This window comes from Oncorhynchus gorbuscha, linkage group LG18 (assembly GCF_021184085.1).
Source record: "Oncorhynchus gorbuscha isolate QuinsamMale2020 ecotype Even-year linkage group LG18, OgorEven_v1.0, whole genome shotgun sequence".
NCBI classification, from domain to species: Eukaryota; Metazoa; Chordata; class Actinopteri; order Salmoniformes; family Salmonidae; genus Oncorhynchus; species Oncorhynchus gorbuscha.
This window is the reverse complement of record NC_060190.1, coordinates 54,443,639-54,465,149: the sequence shown is the minus strand read 5'-3', so window position 1 is coordinate 54,465,149 and position 21,511 is coordinate 54,443,639. Positions and strand designations below refer to the sequence as shown.

The 21,511-nt window shown below is 44.5% G+C and overlaps 1 protein-coding gene across 1 annotated transcript in view; it reads right to left on the bottom strand.

Annotated features, from left to right (window-relative positions):
• The window catches only part of LOC124002875 (rap1 GTPase-activating protein 1-like), a 161,639-nt gene extending 141,021 nt beyond the window's left edge, over positions 1 to 20,618 (bottom strand). The window contains exon 1 of the mRNA XM_046310659.1: positions 20,367 to 20,618. The gene's annotated coding sequence lies outside the window, so the exon portion shown is untranslated. The remainder of the gene's footprint in view (positions 1 to 20,366) is intronic.
• Positions 20,619 to 21,511: the final 893 nt, after the last annotated feature.

Below are 21,511 nucleotides of genomic sequence, written 5' to 3'. Positions count from 1 at the left end.
TTTTGTAGCCTTTGTTCCATGTCCATATTCTTGTTTTTGTCCGCGTGTTTCGTTTCATAATGTCGTCTCAGATTATACTCTTTCAGTACCGCCACACTTTCTCCACACAGAAGACACACAGGTTTTCCAGCTACCTCCGTGAACAAATACTCCGACTCCCACCTTGTTTGAAACCCCCGGTTCTCAGTGTCCACCTTCCGTTTTGCCATTTTTGATGGGTATCTGAAAGTTAATTTTACTGTGATGCTGACAACTGCTGTGCCAATAAATATTGAAATGAAGCAGCCTACTGCTCGGTGCGTCACCGTTGCATTGTGGGAAATGTAGTATTGGTGCGTGTAAAAGATCTGCGGGCTGCCGGCTTGCTGCGGTCTGCGGGCCGGTTCTAATAACAAATCAAGATCATCCCAGGGGCCGTAAAAAACCTTCTCGCGGGCCGGATGTGGCCCGCGGGCCTTGACTCTGACATATGTGCTCTAAAGGAATCAATGGAAAGGTCATTAACCGCTGGTTAGAAGCCACTGGTTTCCTTTATTTAGCTTTTTTTTTGTTAATTTTCGTTTTGTTTTCATAAGGCTTGGAGCAACAGTGAAGTGGGCAGGGCAGTACAGATTTCTTCGCTTACATCTGCAAGCAGAGTCTGAACGTCAGACAGGATGGCATTGTCTGTCATGTTTGTCATTTATTATCATGTCTTGTCCCTGTGCTCCCCATTCTATTCGTTTCCCTCTGCTGGTCTTATTTGGTTCTTTCCCTCCTTCTATCCCTCTCTCTCCCCCTCCCTCTCTCACTCTCTCGCTCTCTCTTCTCTCTATCGTTCCGTTCCTGCTCCCAGCTGTTCCTATTCCCCTAATCATCATTTAGTCTTCCCACACCTGTTCCCGATCCTTTCCCCTGATTAGAGTCCCTATTTATTCCTTTGTGTTCCGTTCCTGTCCCGTCGGTTCCTTGTTTAGTATTCACCGTGCTGTGATTGTGTTTCGCCCTGTCCTGTCGTGTTTTTTGCCTTCATCAGATGCTGCGTGTGAGCAGGTGTCTCTGTCAACTACGGCCTGCGCCTACCCGGCGACCTGCAGTCTGTGGCCGCTTCTCCAGTTATTCCCTCTACAGACTAGAGGATTTCTGTTATTCCCTGTTTGGACTTAAATAAACTCTGTTTCTGTTAAGTCGCTTTTGGGTCCTCTTTCACCTGCATGACAGAAGGAACCGACCAAGGAATGGACCCAGCGACTTCAGACGCTCGTTACACTGCCGTCAAGATCCAAGGAGCCATGCTCGGCAGACACGAGCAGGAATTGTCTGCTGCTCGCCATGCCGTGGAGAACCTGGCCGCTCAGGTTTCCGACCTCTCTGGACAGTTCCAGAGTCTACGTCTCGTGCCACCTGTTACTTCCTGGCCTGCCGAGCCTCCAGAACCTAGGGTTAATAACCCACCTTGCTACTCCGGGCAGCCCACTGAGTGCCGCTCCTTTCTCACGCAGTGTGAGATTGTGTTCTCTCTCCAACCCAACACATACTCTAGAGAGAGAGCTCGGGTTGCTTACGTCATTTCACTCCTTACTGGCCGGGCTCGAGAATGGGGCACAGCTATCTGGGAGGCAAGGGCTGATTGCTCTAACAAGTTCCAGAACTTTAAAGAGGAGATGATTCGGGTTTTTGACCGTTCAGTTTTTGGTAGGGAGGCTTCTAGGGCCCTGGCTTCCTTATGCCAAGGTGAACGGTCCATAACGGATTATTCTATTGAGTTTCGCACTCTTGCTGCCTCTAGTGAGTGGAACGAGCCGGCGCTGCTCGCTCGTTTTCTGGAGGGACTCCACGCAGTGGTTAAGGATGAGATTCTCTCCCGGGAGGTTCCTTCAGATGTGGACTCTTTGATTGCTCTCGCCATCCGCATAGAACGACGGGTAGATCTTCGTCACCGGGCTCGTGGAAGAGAGCTCGCATCAACGGTGTTTCCCTGCTCCGCATCGCAACCATCTCCCTCCTCTGGCTTTGAGACTGAGCCCATGCAGCTGGGAGGGATTCGCATCTCGACTAAGGAGAGGGAACGGAGGATCACCAACCGCCTGTGCCTCTATTGCGGAGTTGCTGGACATTTTGTTAATTCATGTCCAGTAAGAGGCCAGAGCCCACCAGTAAGCGGAGGGCTACTGGTGAGCGCTACTACTCAGGTCTCTTCATCTAGATCTTGTACTACTATGTCGGTCCATCTACGCTGGACCGGTTCGGGTGCTACATGCAGTGCCTTGATTGACTCTGGGGCTGAGGGTTGTTTCATGGACGAAGCATGGGTTCGGAAACATAACATTCCTTTCAGACCGTTAGACAAGCCTACGCCCATGTTTGCCTTAGATGGTAGTCATCTTCCCAGTATCAAATTTGAGACACTACCTTTAACTCTCACAGTATCTGGTAACCACAGTGAGACTATTTCTTTTTTGATTTTCCGTTCACCGTTTACACCTGTTGTTTTGGGTCATCCCTGGCTAGTATGTCATAATCCTTCTATTAATTGGTCTAGTAATTCTATCCTATCCTGGAACGTTTCTTGTCATGTGAAGTGTTTAATGTCTGCCATCCCTCCCGTTTCTTCTGTCCCTACTTCTCAGGAGGAACCTGGCGATTTGACAGGAGTGCCGGAGGAATATCATGATCTGCGCACGGTCTTCAGTCGGTCCCGAGCCAACTCCCTTCCTCCTCACCGGTCGTATGATTGTAGTATTGATCTCCTTCCGGGGACCACTCCTCCTCGAGGTAGACTATACTCTCTGTCGGCTCCCGAACGTAAGGCTCTCGAGGATTATTTGTCTGTGTCTCTTGACGCCGGTACCATAGTGCCTTCTTCTTCTCCGGCCGGGGCGGGGTTCTTTTTGTTAAGAAGAAGGACGGTACTCTGCGCCCCTGCGTGGATTATCGAGGGCTGAATGACATAACGGTTAAGAATCGTTATCCGCTTCCCTTATGTCATCAGCCTTCGAGATTCTGCAGGGAGCCAGGTGCTTTACTAAGTTGGACCTTCGTAACGCTTACCATCTCGTGCGCATCAGAGAGGGGGACGAGTGGAAAACGGCGTTTAACACTCCGTTAGGGCATTTTGAGTACCGGGTTCTGCCGTTCGGTCTCGCCAATGCGCCAGCTGTTTTTCAGGCATTAGTTAATGATGTTCTGAGAGACATGCTGAACATCTTTGTTTTTGTCTATCTTGACGATATCCTGATTTTTTCTCCGTCACTCGAGATTCATGTTCAGCACGTTCGACGTGTTCTACAGCGCCTTTTAGAGAATTGTCTCTACGTAAAGGCTGAGAAGTGCTCTTTTCATGTCTCCTCCGTTACTTTTCTCGGTTCCGTTATTTCCGCTGAAGGCATTCAGATGGATTCCGCTAAGGTCCAAGCTGTCAGTGATTGGCCCGTTCCAAGGTCACGTGTCGAGTTGCAGCGCTTTTTAGGTTTCGCTAATTTCTATCGGCGTTTCATTCGTAATTTCGGTCAAGTTGCTGCTCCTCTCACAGCTCTTACTTCTGTCAAGACGTGTTTTAAGTGGTCCGGTTCCGCCCAGGGAGCTTTTGATCTTCTAAAAGAACGTTTTACGTCCGCTCCTATCCTCGTTACTCCTGACGTCACTAGACAATTCATTGTCGAGGTTGACGCTTCAGAGGTAGGCGTGGGAGCCATTCTATCCCAGCGCTTCCAGTCTGACGATAAGGTTCATCCTTGCGCTTATTTTTCTCATCGCCTGTCGCCATCTGAGCGCAACTATGATGTGGGTAACCGTGAACTGCTCGCCATCCGCTTAGCCCTAGGCGAATGGCGACAGTGGTTGGAGGGGGCGACCGTTCCTTTTGTCGTTTGGACAGACCATAAGAACCTTGAGTACATCCGTTCTGCCAAACGACTTAATGCCCGTCAAGCTCGTTGGGCGTTGTTTTTCGCTCGTTTCGAGTTTGTGATTTCTTACCGTCCAGGTAGCAAGAACACCAAGCCTGATGCCTTATCCCGTCTGTTTAGTTCTTCTGTGGCTTCTACTGATCCCGAGGGGATTCTTCCTTATGGGCGTGTTGTCGGGTTAACAGTCTGGGGAATTGAAAGACAGGTTAAGCAAGCACTCACGCACACTGCGTCGCCGCGCGCTTGTCCTAGTAACCTCCTTTTCGTTCCTGTTTCCACTCGTCTGGCTGTTCTTCAGTGGGCTCACTCTGCCAAGTTAGCTGGTCATCCCGGTGTTCGAGGCACTCTTGCGTCTATTCGCCAGCGCTTTTGGTGGCCGACTCAGGAGCGTGACACGCGCCGTTTCGTGGCTGCTTGTTCGGACTGCGCGCAGACTAAGTCGGGTAACTCTCCTCCTGCCGGTCGTCTCAGACCGCTCCCATTCCTTCTCGACCATGGTCTCACATCGCCTTAGGCTTCACTACCGGTCTGCCTTTGTCTGCGGGGAAGACTGTGAGAGCCGCCAATAAACGCAGGATTAAGAGTCCAAGGTATTGTTGCGGCCAGAGAGTGTGGCTTTCCACTCGCAACCTTCCTCTTACGACAGCTTCTCGTAAGTTGACTCCGCGGTTCATTGGTCCGTTCCGTGTCTCCCAGGTCGTCAATCCTGTCGCTGTGCGACTGCTTCTTCCGCGACATCTTCGTCGCGTCCATCCTGTCTTCCATGTCTCCTGTGTTAAGCCCTTTCTTCGCACCCCCGTTCGTCTTCCCTCCCCCCTCCCGTCCTTGTCGAGAGCGCACCTATTTACAAGGTACATAAGATCATGGACATGCGTTCTCGGGGACGGGGTCACCAATACTTAGTGGATTGGGAGGGTTACGGTCCTGAGGAGAGGAGTTGGGTTCCGTCTCGGGACGTGCTGGACCGTTCACTCATCGATGATTTCCTCCGTTGCCGCCAGGATTCCTCCTCGAGTGCGCCAGGAGGCGCTCGGTGAGTGGGGGGTACTGTCATGTTTGTCATTTATTATCATGTCTTGTCCCTGTGCTCCCCATTCTATTCGTTTCCCTCTGCTGGTCTTATTTGGTTCTTTCCCTCCTTCTATCCCCTCTCTCTCCCCTCCCTCTCTCACTCTCTCGCTCTCTCTTCTCTCTATCGTTCCGTTCCTGCTCCCAGCTGTTCCTATTCCCCTAATCATCATTTAGTCTTCCCACACCTGTTCCCGATCCTTTCCCCTGATTAGAGTCCCTATTTATTCCTTTGTGTTCCGTTCCTGTCCCGTCGGTTCCTTGTTTAGTATTCACCGTGCTGTGATTGTGTTTCGCCCTGTCCTGTCGTGTTTTTGCCTTCATCAGATGCTGCGTGTGAGCAGGTGTCTCTGTCAACTACGGCCTGCGCCTACCCGAAGCGACCTGCAGTCTGTGGCCGCTTCTCCAGTTATTCCCCTCTACAGACTAGAGGATTTCTGTTATTCCCTGTTTGGACTTAAATAAACTCTGTTTCTGTTAAGTCGCTTTTGGGTCCTCTTTCACCTGCATGACATTGTCTCCCTCAATCCGTGCAATGGCTACTGCTATAGGCTGATGATGCTAGCCCTACTGGCACTCCAACCATCAAAAACATTTTTATATAGCTATGCCCCTCTATCTTACAATCAACCCTTTTTGGAATTGTCAAAAGATAAGGCAATCAACATATTTTGTTATGGTGACAGCTCTTTTGGTACTGTAGCTCCAGAAATGAGTCATTCCGTTCTTACTCCAAAACATTATTTTTAGTCCTTCACTGATTACAGCATTAATTTGATCGACACCCCAGGGATAAGAAACACTCTTTTAGTAACATCCCAGTCATTCACTTGGGTGTAACTCTATTACAGTAGGTACCTATGTAATTACATTTGCAGGCTTGCCCTAAAGTCACTAAAGAAACTCGAAAAATACTAATTTGGTCATATTTTCCATGACAAATCAAACTGGAATGGTGACTATGTCATATCCAGAAAATTTGAGAAAATAGATTTATATGAAACAAACCGCTTTTAAAGGACATTGGGACTGGGAGTGTTCCCCAGGTTTTTTAAAAATCAATATCGTGACTGTTAGGAATCTGAGTCTGAGGCACAAAGATGTCGCACGGCTGGAGGAAAACTCTGACAAGGAAAACTCTGACACCCTGCAAGGAGAGATGCCGTTTGCTTACTGAATTTGGTCCTTCAGCAAGCACTGTGTAACGCCGCTGTTCTCAGACGCCTCTGCTTAAAATATCCTCATAGCCACAAGGCCCAGTCAAATAAATGTGTCCTTGTCCCAAACTATTAGACTTTCCTGGAGGTAGCACATTTAGAACAAACTTCATTAATTGACCCACTTAAGCAGGAGCCTACCTATGGGTATTTCTTGGAGGTGTTTTGTATTTTTGTCTTGAGTGGTTATATACTGTTTGTGCACCCTCAGCAAGGAACCTAGATTCTGTGTCTGCATAGAGTGTTGAGTAGGTCACAATGTTTTATGGTTAATCATGACTTCACTGTAATTTCATTTTACATAGAAGAATAAAGACACACTCTTAGAAAAAAGGGTCTATCCCATAGGAGAACCCTTTGAAGAACCCTTTTTGGTTCCAGTTAGAACCCCTTTTTTTAAGTGCAGGCTAAGATGAAGTACATGTTCCAGAATATAGAAAGAGGGCTGCATGAGTGCCAGCTCGGGTGTTTCAAAAGATGAACCGGATACTTCAAGGAGATGAAATCTTAATTTATATATGTGCTTCATTGGCAGACTTATTTCAGGAACAGTTCTGGCTGATACTAATGAGGGACGCTCGGATGGCTCCAAGTGTCCTTATATTTGCCAGCAGATCTGGATGACTTTAATTTACTTAATTGCATAGAAAACTGCTGGAGGGAGGGAGCGTTGTAGGTTTCCAAAGAACTTTATGACAACATCTTATTATGGTAAAAAGAGCAACGATGACATCATCACCAATGACAACAGTCTCTGGCCCTGAACTACACAAGGGCAAGGCATCATGCTTACATCATCAAGTGGAATTTTCAAAAACAAACCAAAAACTTAACTAGGCCAAAAGTGGACTACAAGCATTGGCCAGTGGCAAAATTCACCCATCAGTAGATTCCCACACTGACAGCTCAAAATAATGGTATTTTTCTGTTTTATTCCTGTGAAGTGTAGAGACCCATTACATTTATAAGGTCAGTCTAGAAGGAAACAATCAGAAAATAGCTTTAGGACCCTGCACTCCATAGCATCCAAGAAGCTGTCAGTTTCTCCTCACAGAGAGGAGGGGGCAATGCAAGCTCAGTCATAAGCAACAGGGGCAAGCTATGGTGATGTAAAGGCTGGGCTATAGTAAACATTTTTCTCTCAATATAAAATAACTAACTCCATTAATTTCTAGAGAGTGCATTATTTTTTAAACGTTAATAGTTAACAACCTTCATTAGGATGAAGACACAAATACATTGCACAAGCAATCAAACCCATACTGTGTCAACTGTTCATTTGTTTACTATTTCTGCTGAGAGAGACAGAAAATAGTCTGCCTGCTCGCCCCGGCTCCTCCAGAGCGGGCAGCACTGAGTCCAACTGGCAATTATATACCAAACAGATAAGAGTCAGAGTCTTGCTCACCAGGTTTTAAGCAATCTGTAGATGAAACCACTGGATAGGACAGGTATTACTAATGCGCCTAAGTTTGGAGGGGTGGCAGGTAGTCTAGTGGTTACGAGGGTTCGGCCAGTAACTGAAATGTCGTTGGTTCGAATCCCAATCCAACTAGGTGAAAAATCTATCGATGTGCCCTTGAGCAAGGAACTTAACCCTAATTGTTCATGTAAGTCGCTCTGGATGAGAGTGTCTGCTAAATGATTCAAATCTAAAATGCTTCCAGATTAGTGCTTTTCTGGGTAATATTACAAACTTGGGGAGGTCTTTAACTTTCAAAATTGTCCATTATGCACTATATGAGTGGTCAAATGTGCTGGATCTCGTAAGACAGACATTCCTAATTCACAGGAGAGACGTTTGAAAAAGCGGGTGAAGAGGTGCCGCAGTTCCCAGTTGGACGACGCCTTTGGGGTGACACAACCGTAATAAAAATTAGTCCCTTGAGAGGGCAAGAACAATATACTGTATATGTCAGCAGAAGTGCAGTATTATCACAAAGAGACGTATACTACGGAGGAGGAATGGGGGGGGAAGAGAGGCAGAGGAGGTTGAATAGAAGGGAGGGAGGAAGGAAGATTATGAGCTTGAATCGGTTAAAAATGGCAGGAAAAAGGGAGATGGTTTGTTAATAATAATAATAAAATGTAAAATCCCCATTTTGGGGACCCTATTATATATATTTTAATTCAGTTCAGTTTAGTATGAGAATGGTAGCATCTATCTGCAAAAGCAGAGTGTCTGTGGAAAGCTGAGTATCTTGGCTATTGATTGGTGCCTTCAAATCGTTGGTATGACTTTCTACCATATGGGCATACGAATTTCTAAGGGCAGGTCGAGCCAACGACCTCATTTCAAGATGGCTGCTAACTACATTCCCGTTAGCGTTGTGAAGCATAAACAAAATAAACACGGAATGCATTGATACAAACCGAAAGCTGGGACTCCACAGATCATGAGGATATCTTATTTGACTTCCTGTGACCTACCGTTATTGATCACCAGCCCCGAGAGTCAAAATGTTTACTTTACACAACGTTTTCACCAAACAGCAAACATCTTACAAGGTAAGCTTTGATTTGGTCTGTGTTTGAGCTATAGCTACATGGGGGGTATCAAATTAATCCCTAGGTTGGTATCCCCTGTATGTCTCACGACACCACCGCAATGCTTGAGAGAGGTTGGTGTTGCAGAAATTTAACACATATGAACCTTAATTTTTAGGCACATCCAGTGTGCAAAAACAGTGGTTCTAAAGATGTTGCTAACAGACATGGCAGCTCTGCTTCTAGCTCCTAAGCAACTTTACAGTATTTTATTTTTTGTGTGTTATTTCTGGGCGGCAGCGTAGCCTAGTGGTTAGAGCGTTGGACTAGTAACCGGAAGGTTGCGAGTTCAAACCCCCGAGCTGACAAGGTACAAATCTGTCGTTCTGCCCCTGAACAGGCAGTTAACCCACTGTTCCCAGGCCGTCATTGAAAATAAGAATATGTTCTTAACTGACTTGCCTGGTTAAATAAAGGTTAAATAAAAATTACACAATTAGTCCAGAATGTTTTTGTGTTATTACATACAGCCGGAAATAACTTCTGGATGTCAGAGCGGCATTACGACCAGGAATATGACTTTCCCGAATTGGATATTTTTTTCTCACCCCCCAGGGAAATGAGGCTGCTCAAAGATGCAGCCGGTGGAGAAGAGGTATTCGTAGTGGACTTCTAATCCGACGCAGGAGGAGGAAACAACATCCACCGCTTCAAAGTATGTTACTCGTTAATGTTCAGTCTCTGGACCATAAAGTGGACGAGCTCAGGGCGAGGATCCCTGTCAGGATTTGGCCAGGGTTGTTCCGGTTTTTGGTCACTAGATGCCCCCATTGTGCCTTTTGACCTTTTGTTTTCCCTTGATCCCCATTATTATTTGCACCTGTGCCTCATTTCCCCTGATTGTATTTAAACCCTTTGTTTTACTCAGTTCTTTGCTCTGTGTTTGTATGTTAGCACCCAGCCCTAGTACTCTGTGAGCTCTTGTTGATCCCGGGGGACTCTCTTGTGGAGTTCTGTTTTTTGTGAGCTCTTGTTGATCCCGGTGGACTCTCTTGTGGAGTTCTGTTTTTTGTTCTTGTTTGTTTATTTTTGAGTATCTTTTGAGGCTTTTTGTGCTGTGCCTTCCACCTTGTGGATTTGCCTTTTTTGTCTTGGAGGATTACCTTTGTTCTGGTAGGTTGTGGAGTTACATGTTTTCCTGAAGAACTTCACTTTTTACTTCATTAAATACACCGTCTCAAGTACTGCTGTGTCTGCCTCATCTTCTGGGTTCTGGCGACTATTCGTGGCTCAGTTGGTTAAGTGACTGTTTCTCACTCCGAAGACCCGGGTTCGTAACCGGGTCCTGACAGATCCCCTTCCAGAAAGACATCAAGGACTGTAACATACTCTGTTTCATGGAATCATGGCTCCTCCGGATATACTGTCCCTGTCCATAAAGCCAGCTGGGTTCTCAGTACATCGCACAGACATGAATAAAGAACTCTCTTCCTACAGGCAGAAACTCAAACAGGAAGTACATGTGCTAAGGTCTATTCAACACTGGTCTGACCAATTGGATTCCATGCTTCAAGATTGTTTTTATCACACAGACTGGGATATGTTCCAGGTAACCTTGGATAATAACATTGAGTTCATCAGGAAGTGTATAGGGGATGTTGTTCCCACTGTGACTATTAAAACCTGCCCAAACTAGAAACTGTGGATAGATGGCAGCATTCGTGCTAAACTGAAACAACCACATTTAACCATGGCAAGGTGACTGGAAATATGGTTGAATACAAACAGTGTAGTTATTCCCTCTATTCCCTCTTAAAGGCAATCAAAAATGGAAAATGTCAGTACAGAGACAAAGTGGAATCGCAATTCAATGGCTCAGACATGAGACGTATGTGGGAAAACCAGCCACGTCGCAGACACCCAGGCATCATCCCTAGCCGCGTTCTCAGATCATATGCAGACCAGCTGGCTGGAGTGTTTATGGACATATTCAATCTCTCTCTATTGCTTCAAAATGTCCACCATTGTTCCTGTACCCAAGAAAGCAAAGGTAACTGAACTAAATGACTATCGCACCGTAGCACTCAAATCTGTCATCATGAAGTGCTTTGAGAGGTGATAGAGGAAATTATAGTTGAAATTATTAATTATGTATACATTATTGATTAGAACCATTTATACTAATACTATTATGTTATGGTATGAAAAGTATGAGTTCTTGGTTGAGCTGTTACTGAAAATGTAAGCAGAACAAATTAATTGTCTGTGCCTCTTGGGAAGGTTAAGGGGTTGGAAAATATATAGCTTTTCAGACAAGATAAGAATGTTTGGGTTATGTTCCATTGGTGGGAGAAAAGTATATCTTTTAGACAGATTGGAATGTCTGGTTTATGAGGGGAGTAGAAAGCATCTCCGGACCTAAACCAAAAACAACGGGGCTATCGTGGGAAACTGATGATGTCATTTTGAGTTTATAACCTGTGGAAATCTGTGTATGTAGTGAGTACTCTCTGGAATTAAATGCTCTTACCTGGCTTTTAAGACTGGTCTCGATCTACTTCATGCATAATTAATGAACTTACACCTCATTAATGAATTAGAAACGAGTGTGAAATTGGTTTTGGCAATTAAAACATAAAGGAATTTAGAATTCCTCTATCAAGAGGCTAGTTAAGGACCATATCACCTCTACTTTACCTGACACCCTAGACCCAGTTAAATTTGCTTACCACCCCAATAGATCCACAGATGATGCAATTACCATTGCACTGCATACTGCCCTATCCCACCTGGACAAGAAGAATACCTATGTAAGAATGCTGTGCATTGACTACAGCTCAGCTTTCAACACCATATTACCCTCCAAGCTCTTCATCAAACTCGGGGCCCTGGGTCTGAACTCTGCCTTGTGCAACTGGGTTCTGGACTTCCTGATGGGTCACCCCCAGCTGATGAAGGTAGGAAACAACACCTCCACTTCACTGATCCTCAACACGGGGGCCCCACAAGGGTACGTACTCAGCCCCCTCCTGAACTCCCTGTTCACTCATGACTGCATGGCCTCACACGCCTCCAACTCAATCATCAAGTTTGCAGATGACACAACATAGTAGGTCTGATTACCAACAATGACGATAGCCTACAGGGAGGAGGTGAGGGCCCTGGCGGAGTGGTGCCAGGAAAATAACTCAACGTCAACTCAGAGTCAACAAAATGAAGAAGCTGATCGTGGACTTCAGGAAAAGCAGAGGGAGCACGCCCCTATCCACATTGATGGGACCGCAGTGGAGAAGGTGGAAAGCTTCAAGTTCCTCGGCGTACACATCACTGAAGATCTGAAATGGTCCACCCATACAGACAGTGTGGTGAACAAGGCTCAACAGTGCCTCTTCAACCTCAGGAGGCTGAAGAAATTTGTCTTGGCCCCTAGGACACTCACAAACTTTTGCAGATCACCGATTGGTACGACAACTGCACCAGAAGTTCAGTGAGGATCTCTGAATGATCCAATGTTGACCTAAATGACTAATGATGATAAATACAATCCACCTGTGTGTAATCAAGTCTCTGTATAAATGCACCTGCACTGTGATAGTCTCAGAGGTCCGTTAAAAGCGCAGAGAGCATCATGAAGAACAAGGAACACACCAGGCAGGTCCGAGATACTGTTGTGAAGAAGTTTAACGCCGGATTTGGATACAAAAATATTTCCCAAGCCTTACACATCCCAAGGAGCACTGTGCAAGCGATACTATTGAAATGGAAGGAGTATCAGACCACTGCAAATCTACCAAGACCTGGCCGCCCCTCTAAACTTTCAGCTCATACAAGGAGAAGACTGATCAGAGATGCAGCCAAGAGGCCCATGATCACTCTGGATGAACTGCAGAGATCTACAACTGAGGTGGGAGACTCTGTTCATAGGACAACAATCAGTCGTATATTGCACAAATCTGGCCTTTATGGAAGAGTGGCAAGAAGAAACCATTTCTTAAAGATATCCATAAAAAGTGTTGTATAAAGTTTGCCACAAGCCACCTGGGAGACACACCAAACATGTGGAAGAAGGTGCTCTGGTCAGATGAAAGCAAAATTGAACTTTTTGGCAACAATGCAAAACATTATGTTTGTCGTAAAAGCAACACAGCCCATCACCCTGAACACACTATCCCCACTGTCAAACATGGTGGTGGCAGCATCATGGTTTGGGCCTGCTTTTCTTCAGCAGGGACAGGGAAGATGGTTAAAATTGATGGGAAGATGGATGGGGCCAAATACAGGACCATTCTGGAAGAAAACCTGATGGAGTCTGCAAAAGACCTGAGACTGGCACGGAGATTTGTCTTCCAACAAGACAACTATCCAAAACATAAAGCAAAATCTAGAATGGAATGGTTCAAAAATAAACATATCCAGGTGTTAGAATGGCCAAGTCAAAGTCCAGACCTGAATCCAATCGAGAATCTGTGGAATGAACTGAAAACTGCTGTTCACAAATGCTCTCCATCCAACCTCACTGAGCTCGAGCTGTTTTGTAAGGAGGAATGGGAAACAAATTCAGTCTCTCGATGTGGAAAACTGATAGAGACATACCCCAAGTGACTTACAGCTGTAATCGCAGCAAAAGGTGGCGCTACAAAGTATTAACTTAAGGGGGCTGAATAATTTTGCACACCCAATTTTTCAGTTTTTGATTTGTTAAAAAAGTTTGAAATATCCAATAAATGTCGTTCCACTTCATGATTGTGTCCCATTTGTTGTTGATTCTTCACAAAAAAATACAGTTTTATATATTTATGTTTAAAGCCTGAAATGTGGCAAAAGGTCGCAAAGTTCAAGGGGGCCGAATACTTTCGCAAGGCACTGTATATAGACATAATCAATGGTCATTTTAATAATGGAACACTAGTTACATTAACAATGTTTACATACTGCTCTGCTCATTTAATATGTATATAAGAATAATGATCGTTTAATTACCATAGTGAATTATTTTACTGTTTCTTTATGTGTCAATTAATCCCTTAAGGGATGGGTTGCCAATTGGCGATTTGACAGGAAAATAAAATGTCATTCATTCATTCATTAAGTTAATTCAAATTTCATTAATTGATAGATACTGTATTCTATTCTACTGTATTTTAGTGAATGCCACTCCGACATTGCGCGTCCTAATATTTATCATATTTCTTAATTCCATTATTTTACTTTTAGATTTGTGTGTATAGTTGTGAAATGTTAGATATTACTGCACTAAGGTCACACGTTCTGACCTTAGTTATTTTATTATGTCTTTGTTTTAGTATGGTCAGGGCGTGAGTTGGGTGGGTTGTCTATGTTCCTTTTTCTATGTTTTGGGATTTCTGTGTTTGGCCTGGTATGGCTCACCATCAGAGGCAGCTGTTTATCGTTGTCCCTGATTGAGAACCATATTTAGTTAGCCTGGTCTCACTTTTGAGTTGTGGGTGAATATTTTCTGTTTAGTGTGTGTTGCACCTGACAGAGCTGTTTCGTTTGTTCTCTTTTGTTACTTTGTATTTAGTGTTCAGTTTAATAAAAGGATGAACACTTACCACGCTGAGCATTGGTCTGACATTTCTTACTCCTCGTCAGAGGAGGACGAAAACGAACGTTACACTAGGAATACAAGAATTTCACTACACCTGCAATAAAATCTGGTAAATATGTGTATGCGCCCAATAAAATTGGATTTGATTTGGACACTTTGGAGAGGTTGAAAGGACACTTGAATGTACCCTGGATACCACATAACACCACCACAATGTTTGAGTGAAGTTGATATGATAAAAATTGTGTTTTTATACTGAACAAATAGCATTTAGGAATTGCAAATATGTAATAGCACTGGAATGGTCTAATGCAGGGAAACTTAAATCAGTTTTACCAAATTTCTATCAGCATGTTAATTGTGCAAACAGAGGGAAAATAACTCTGGACCACCCATACTCCACACACAGAGATGCATACAAAGCTCTCCCTTGCCCTCCATTTGGTAAATCTGACCACAACTCTATCCTCCTGATTCCTGCTTACAAGCAACAATGAAAGCAGGAAGCACCAGTGACTCAGTCTATAAATAAAATGGTCAGATGAAGCAGATGCTAAGCTACAGGACTGTTTTGCTAGCACAGACTGAAATATGTTCCGGGATTCCTCCAATGGCATTGAGGAGTACACCACATATGTCACTGGCTTCATCAATAAGTGCATTAATGACGTCATCCCCACAATGACCCTACGTACAAACCCCAACCAGAAGCCAAGGATTACAGGCAGCATCCACACAGAGATAAATGCTAAAGCTGCCGCTTTCAAGGAGCGGGACTCTAACCCGGAAGCTTATAAGATATCCCGTTATGCCCTCCGACAAACCATCAAACAGGCAAAGCGTCAATACAGGACTAAGATTGAGTCGTACTACACTGGCTGTGACGCTCATCGGATGTGGCTGGGCCTGCAAACCATTACAGTCTACAAAGGGAAGCACAGCCGAGAGCTGCCCAGTGACACGAGTCTACCAGATGAGCTAAAATACTTCTATGCCTGCTTCGAGGCAAATAACACTGAAACAGGCATGAGAGCACCAACTGTAGAGGAAGACTGTGATTACACTCTCTGCAGCCGATATGACATTCAATATTCACACGGCCGCAGGGACAGTACCAGGATGTGTACTGCGAGCATGCGCTGACCAAACAGCAAGTGTCTTCACTGACATTTTCAACCTCTCCCTGTCCGAGTCTGTAATACCAACATGTTTCAAGCAGACCACCATAGTGCCTGTGCCCAAAAACACTAAGGTAACCTGCCTGAATGACTACCGACCCGTACCACTCATGTCTGTAGCCATGAAGTGCTTTGAAAGGCTGGTCATGGCTCACATCAACACCAAAATTCCAGAAACCCTAGACCCACTCCAATTTGCATAACGCACAAACAGATCCACAGATGATGCAATCTCTATTGCCCTCAACACTGCCCTTTCCCACCAGGACAAAAGGAACACCTATGTGAGAATGCTATTCATTGACTACAGCTCAGCGTTCAAGACCAAAGTGCCCCTTAAAGCTCATCAATAAGTTAAGGACCCTGGGACTAAACACCTCCCTCCGCAACTTGATCCTGGACTTCCTGACGGGCCGCGCCCAGGTGGTAAGGGTAGGTAAAAACACCTCCTCCACGCTGATCCTCAACACAGGGGCCCCTCAGGGGTGCGTGCTCAGCCCCCTCCTGTACTCCCTGTTCATTCATGACTGCACGGCCAGGCATGACTCCAACACCATCATTAAATTTGCTGATGACACAAAAGTGATAGGCCTGATCACAGACAACATCGAGACAGCCTATAGGGAGGAGGTCAGAGACCTGGCTGGGTGGTGCCAGGACAACAACCTCTCCCTCAACGTGATCAAGACCAAGGAGATGATTGTGGACTACAGGAAAAAGAGGACCGAGCATGCCCCCATTCTCATTGACGGGGCTGCAGTGGAGCAGGTTGAGAGCTTCAAGTTCCTTGGTGTCCACATCACCAACAAACTAACATGGTCCAAGCACACCATGACAGTCGTGAAGCAGGCACGACAAAACCTATTCCCCCTCAGAAGACTGAAAAGATTTGGCATGGGTCCTCAGATCCTCAAAAGGTTCTACAGCTGCACCATCGAGAGCATCCTGACTGGTTGCATCACTGCCTGGTATGGCAACTGCTCGGCCTCCGACCGCAAGGTACTACAGTGGGTAGTGCGAACGGCCCAGTACATCCTGCCCTCCAGGACCTTTATACCAGGCGGTGTCAGAGGAAGGCCCTAAAATATTGTCATAGACTCCAGCCACCTTATTCATAGGTTGTTCTCCCTGCTCCCACGCGCCAAGCGGTACCGGAGTGCCAAGTCTAGGTCTAAGAGGCTTCTAAACAGCTTCTACCCCCAAGCCATACGACTCCTGAACATCTAGTCAAATTGCTATCCAGACTATTCGCATTCCCACACCCCCCCCCCCCCGTCCCCTCTCCACACCACTGCCACTCTCTGTTGTCATCTATGCATAGTCACTTTAATTAACTCTACCTACATGTACATACTACCTCAACTAACCGGTTCCCCTGCACATTGACTCTGTACCAGCACCCACCTGTATATATATATTTTTTTTTTTACTGCTGCTCTTTAATTACTTGTTACTTTCATCGCTTATTCTTATCTGTATTTTTTAAAACTGCACTGTCCGTTAGGGGCTCGTAAGTTAGCATTTCACTGTAAGGTTGTATTCGGCGGATGTGACTAATACAATTTTTTTATTTTTTTTTATTTACAGACATATGCCACTTTGGAGAGGTTTAGTGACACTTGGAAACATCCTGTATCCACACCTGACACCACTTACAAAAACATCTTCCCTTTTCTAGTTGTTAGGTCTATCAATCACATTTTTTATCTGATATTGTTCACATGTTGTGGAAGCCATCTGGTGTGTTTCCAGCTCTAGTCATCAATAATTATTGTCGCGACTTCCGCCGAGGTTGGCTCTCCTGCCCGTTCGGGCTGTGCTCGGCGGTCGTCGTCACCGTCCTATTAGCCACTACCGATCCCTTTTTCGGTTATCTGTTTGTTTTGTCATGTCGTTTCGGCTGTCGGTGTTTTTGTGTTTTATTTCTCCGGTTTGTCTGTTATTTCCTGTTTTGGATATTTTTCACCCTGTTTGTATTTTGGGTTGTCCGTGTTTGTTGTTCACCGGAGAATAAACCTCTATTCATTATTTGCTCTCTGCGCCTGATTCCACCCACCTTGACTAGTCGTGACACTTATAGCTTGTCAATGAAAGATGACTTTCAAAACAAAAAATATATCATTTGTGTGTGCTTGATCTTGTGTATTCTGAACTATGTAACTCATAACTATCTTCTGATCATTTCCTCATAATCTCGTAGATGTCTTCTTTCCAAATATACCAAGTTTTTACATGTCAGAATCATGTAATTACACATGAATAGCAGTTACTTTTGGATATGTCTATTTAGGGGGAAATCTAAATGTTGCCATTACATTTAAGAGGTTTTTAAGGAATTATTTTACAAAGTGTAAGCAGAGTGAGCTGTACGCCGGATCGAAGACAGGAGGAGAAATGGAAGTGAGTGAGGGCGATGTATCGGAGGGGGAAGGTTTGGTGAAGTTCTCGGAGTCCGAGGTCAGGATAAAGATGAGTCTCTTATGGTAGGAGTGACTTTTTAGGAAAAAAAGCCATTTGTGGTTTCAGGGTGGGTGAAAACAGAGTTGAGTGCTGTGGAATCGGTGAAGGTAACCAGAAGTGGTCTTGTGATAATTGTGTGTGCTTCTCCTGGTAAGAGGGAGCAGGTGCTCAATGTTAAACAAATGGGAACAAGACATGTGAATTGTTTTGCTCCAAGAAAAGTGTGCCATTGAAAGGAGTGATTACTGGGGTGGTGGTAAATGTGAAAGTTGACCAACTGAAGAGGAAGATTCACAGTGTTTGTGATGCTCGTCATTTGGTGCAACGCAGACAGGGTAGCATGAGTGGTGAAACAGAAGAGTCGTCTGTTCTTTTGAGTAGATGGAGACAAATGATGGAGACAAACAAAACATGTATGATTCTTGGAATATTGATCATTGTCATTGTGAACTGGATTGACATGATATAACGTCCCAAGAGAGCTGAGCAGACGAAACGCAAATGACATAGGACCTTTTTTACTTAATCAAAGGAATTCCAGTCTGCTGTGAAGCATCCATGTATTTGGACAAGTAAGAGTCTAAAGTTAGCTTCATGTACAGATATGATTTGTATCTCATGTTGTTATAAAGTTATTTGCATTGCTAGTTAAAGCCTTATGTTAGCTAGCCAACATGCAACTTAGCTAGCTAGCGTTAGTTGCTTGGTATCTAACGCCAGCTAACGTTATAAATTGTATATCATTTTGTCAGAAATCCGTTTGCATTGCTAGTTGAAGCCTACTGTTGGTTAGCTTTACCTGCAGATTAATACTGCATCATTTCATGCATGTTGCCTAGCTAGCTAAGTGTATGACAAACTGTATGGATTGCTGGCTTGTTACATTAGCCAGATGTGTAATGCCATGGGTGTAGTGGTGGAAGAAGTCAGGCGCAGGAAACAGAGTTCAGGGTAGCGAATACTTTTTAATTCACCACAGCGGTGAAAACGACACCACCCAAACAAATGCCCCCAAACACGGGGAACTAAACAGTCCAGAAAAACCACACATACACGGACAACCGTGACTTAAAGGCGTGCACAATAGTACACAGAAAATAATCCCGCACACCCAGCAGGCAGGCCGGCTGGATAATAAAACCCAACCAATTAACCTAACTAAACACAGGTGTAACTAATAAACAGACAAGGGGAAAAAAGGATCAGTGGCAGCTAGTAGGCCGGTGACGACGACCGCCGAGCGCCACCCGAACAGGAAGGGGAGCTACCTTCGGTAGGAGTCGTGACAAGATGATTAGGCTCCATGAACCATAAATTTATCCAGGTGTGTCAGGGGGTGATTACGGCCATCACATGGTTTATGAACATGTGAACAGGTCTAGACAATAGAGACACATCCACTTAGCTAGATGTTACTGGGATGTAGTTTGATTTGATTTTATATATAATTTGTTTACCAGAGACAATGTGAAGAACAACATGTTAGGATATTGGGCATGGACTAGATAGTGTATTTTTACCTGGAGATGTCATTTACTGTAGGTTACTACTTTCACTGCTTGTTTACTACATTACTTTAATCACTCACAGTGAATACTTAAAGAGATGGGTGGGGTTAAGGCTTAAGAGGGTGTGAATGATGCTGAATGGGTGTACTCGAAAAAGAGCTCTGATTCTACACCATCAAGTGAGCTCCTATGGGTATGTTAGAATAAAGCTTTATTTCCTGTGGTCATGTTTTGCCAATGTGCATTCATCCTGACATGAACACAGAGGGACGCGCAGAAGAAATCACTTTGATAACGCTGACCTAAACCCAAAGGGTTTTGAAATGGGTTGAATGTAACTGGGAATGGAGTCTTTATCCTTGTTCGGGATAGGGCCTTGTAGGGATATTTGGAAATAAAATCAAATGTATTTCTCTACTGTAGTTGTCATCATAGTAAGGTGATAGGTATATAACTAGAGACCATGGACTGTATAACATTTGCATAATAAGGAGCTGTGTGACACCTGATATGTGGGCTTTATTTTATTCTTATTATATCTACCTGGTGAAAGTCCTACATACAAATATATAAACTTGTCAGTTTCATTAGGACTCAAAGAGGGAAATCATTAATTCAACTTGAAACCAGGTATGAAACTGTGTAGGCTGCTACATCAAAAATAAAGGAGTTTACCACTCCTGTTGCAGGTGAAGAGGCGCTCAATAAAAATCAGACTGGACTGCTCTCTAGTTACTACAACCCAGAAGTGAGCAAGATATAGCGTGCTACTATGTACATCAACAGAGCAGGTTATGATCAGTGACTTGACTATTGCCGTTGTTTAGGCAGATCTAACCTAATTTAAGCATACTATAGAAGGCAAATAAAATGGTCGAACCTTGCGCTTTGCGGGACTCGATAATCAGAGAAAGAAAACAAATACTACAACCATAATATGGTGAAAATACAACGTGCCGACTCTTCTCCTCTAAAGAATTACGGTATCTTACCTTTTGGTGGAGCCCGTGCCTCTATTGCTGAATCGGGTCCTGGATGCTGGCGCGCGACTAACCACAATACACTTGAACTCGTTGAAGGAAGGATGCTTGCATTCCTTTAAAATACGAGCAGTTCATCGATGTTTCTTCACGTCTTAAGCGTTTGGGTAGGGTAGCTTGCAATGTTTAATTGTGTCCGTTCTCCCCATTCAGAAAGCCTGAGAACAGAGCAGTGTGATGTTGGACCAATCCGCTCTCGACGTATCAGCACAGATCAGCTACACTGAGCACTCTTTTTCCTAAAATGTCACAGGACCAATCCCCACAGACCACTCAATACCTAATGTTCGATATACGCCAAATAGTAACCCCAGGCAGCTAAACAAGTCCATCACAACAATGGAATCATGAAGACCATCATATTCTATTATAAAACGATATCTGTTTTTCTTGTCCAATCTCATTGACCAGCATTCACTGCTGTGGAAGATTTAATGTGTCTGTAAGCTTAAGCCTTTTAATGTTTTCTCACTGTTGAAAATAAAACATCTATGTTGATTAATTTATTAGTTATTATGTTTATGAGGACACAGGCTACCTCCTGATAATCATTATTCTCCTTGACAGAATAGCAGTAGGAAGGGACAGATAACATTCTTATTTTCCATTTAAAAGAAGGCTGCACTGTTTCCATACTTTCCTGAACAGCCTTGGCCAGCAGTCTGACAACCATTGGCCCATGGGGATACTGGCACTGTTTTGATCTGACTTCTATTCCCTATTCAGTAGATGAGGAATACGTCTCATCATGTGTAGACTCCCAACTGTATTTCCCAACTCCCCTCCTAGAGTACTTTCAACAGTACACATTTGTATTGTAGCCTCGGACAAGCACACCTGATTAAAATTCAAGTAATCATCAGGCCCTCAATGAGCTGAATCAGCTATGTTTATCCGGAGCTACAGCAAAAATGTGTGTTTTCTGGGGTACTTGAGGACCGGAGTTGAGAACCACTAGTGTAGACTGCTGGACAGGACATGTGCAGGGTAATCTACAGTTGCAGACTTGTACTCCCTTCTCCAATCCTATGCTTGGTTTTATACATTTCTGTTCTTTTACATCCATCTCCTTCAAAGGCTCATCCATCTTCCTCTCT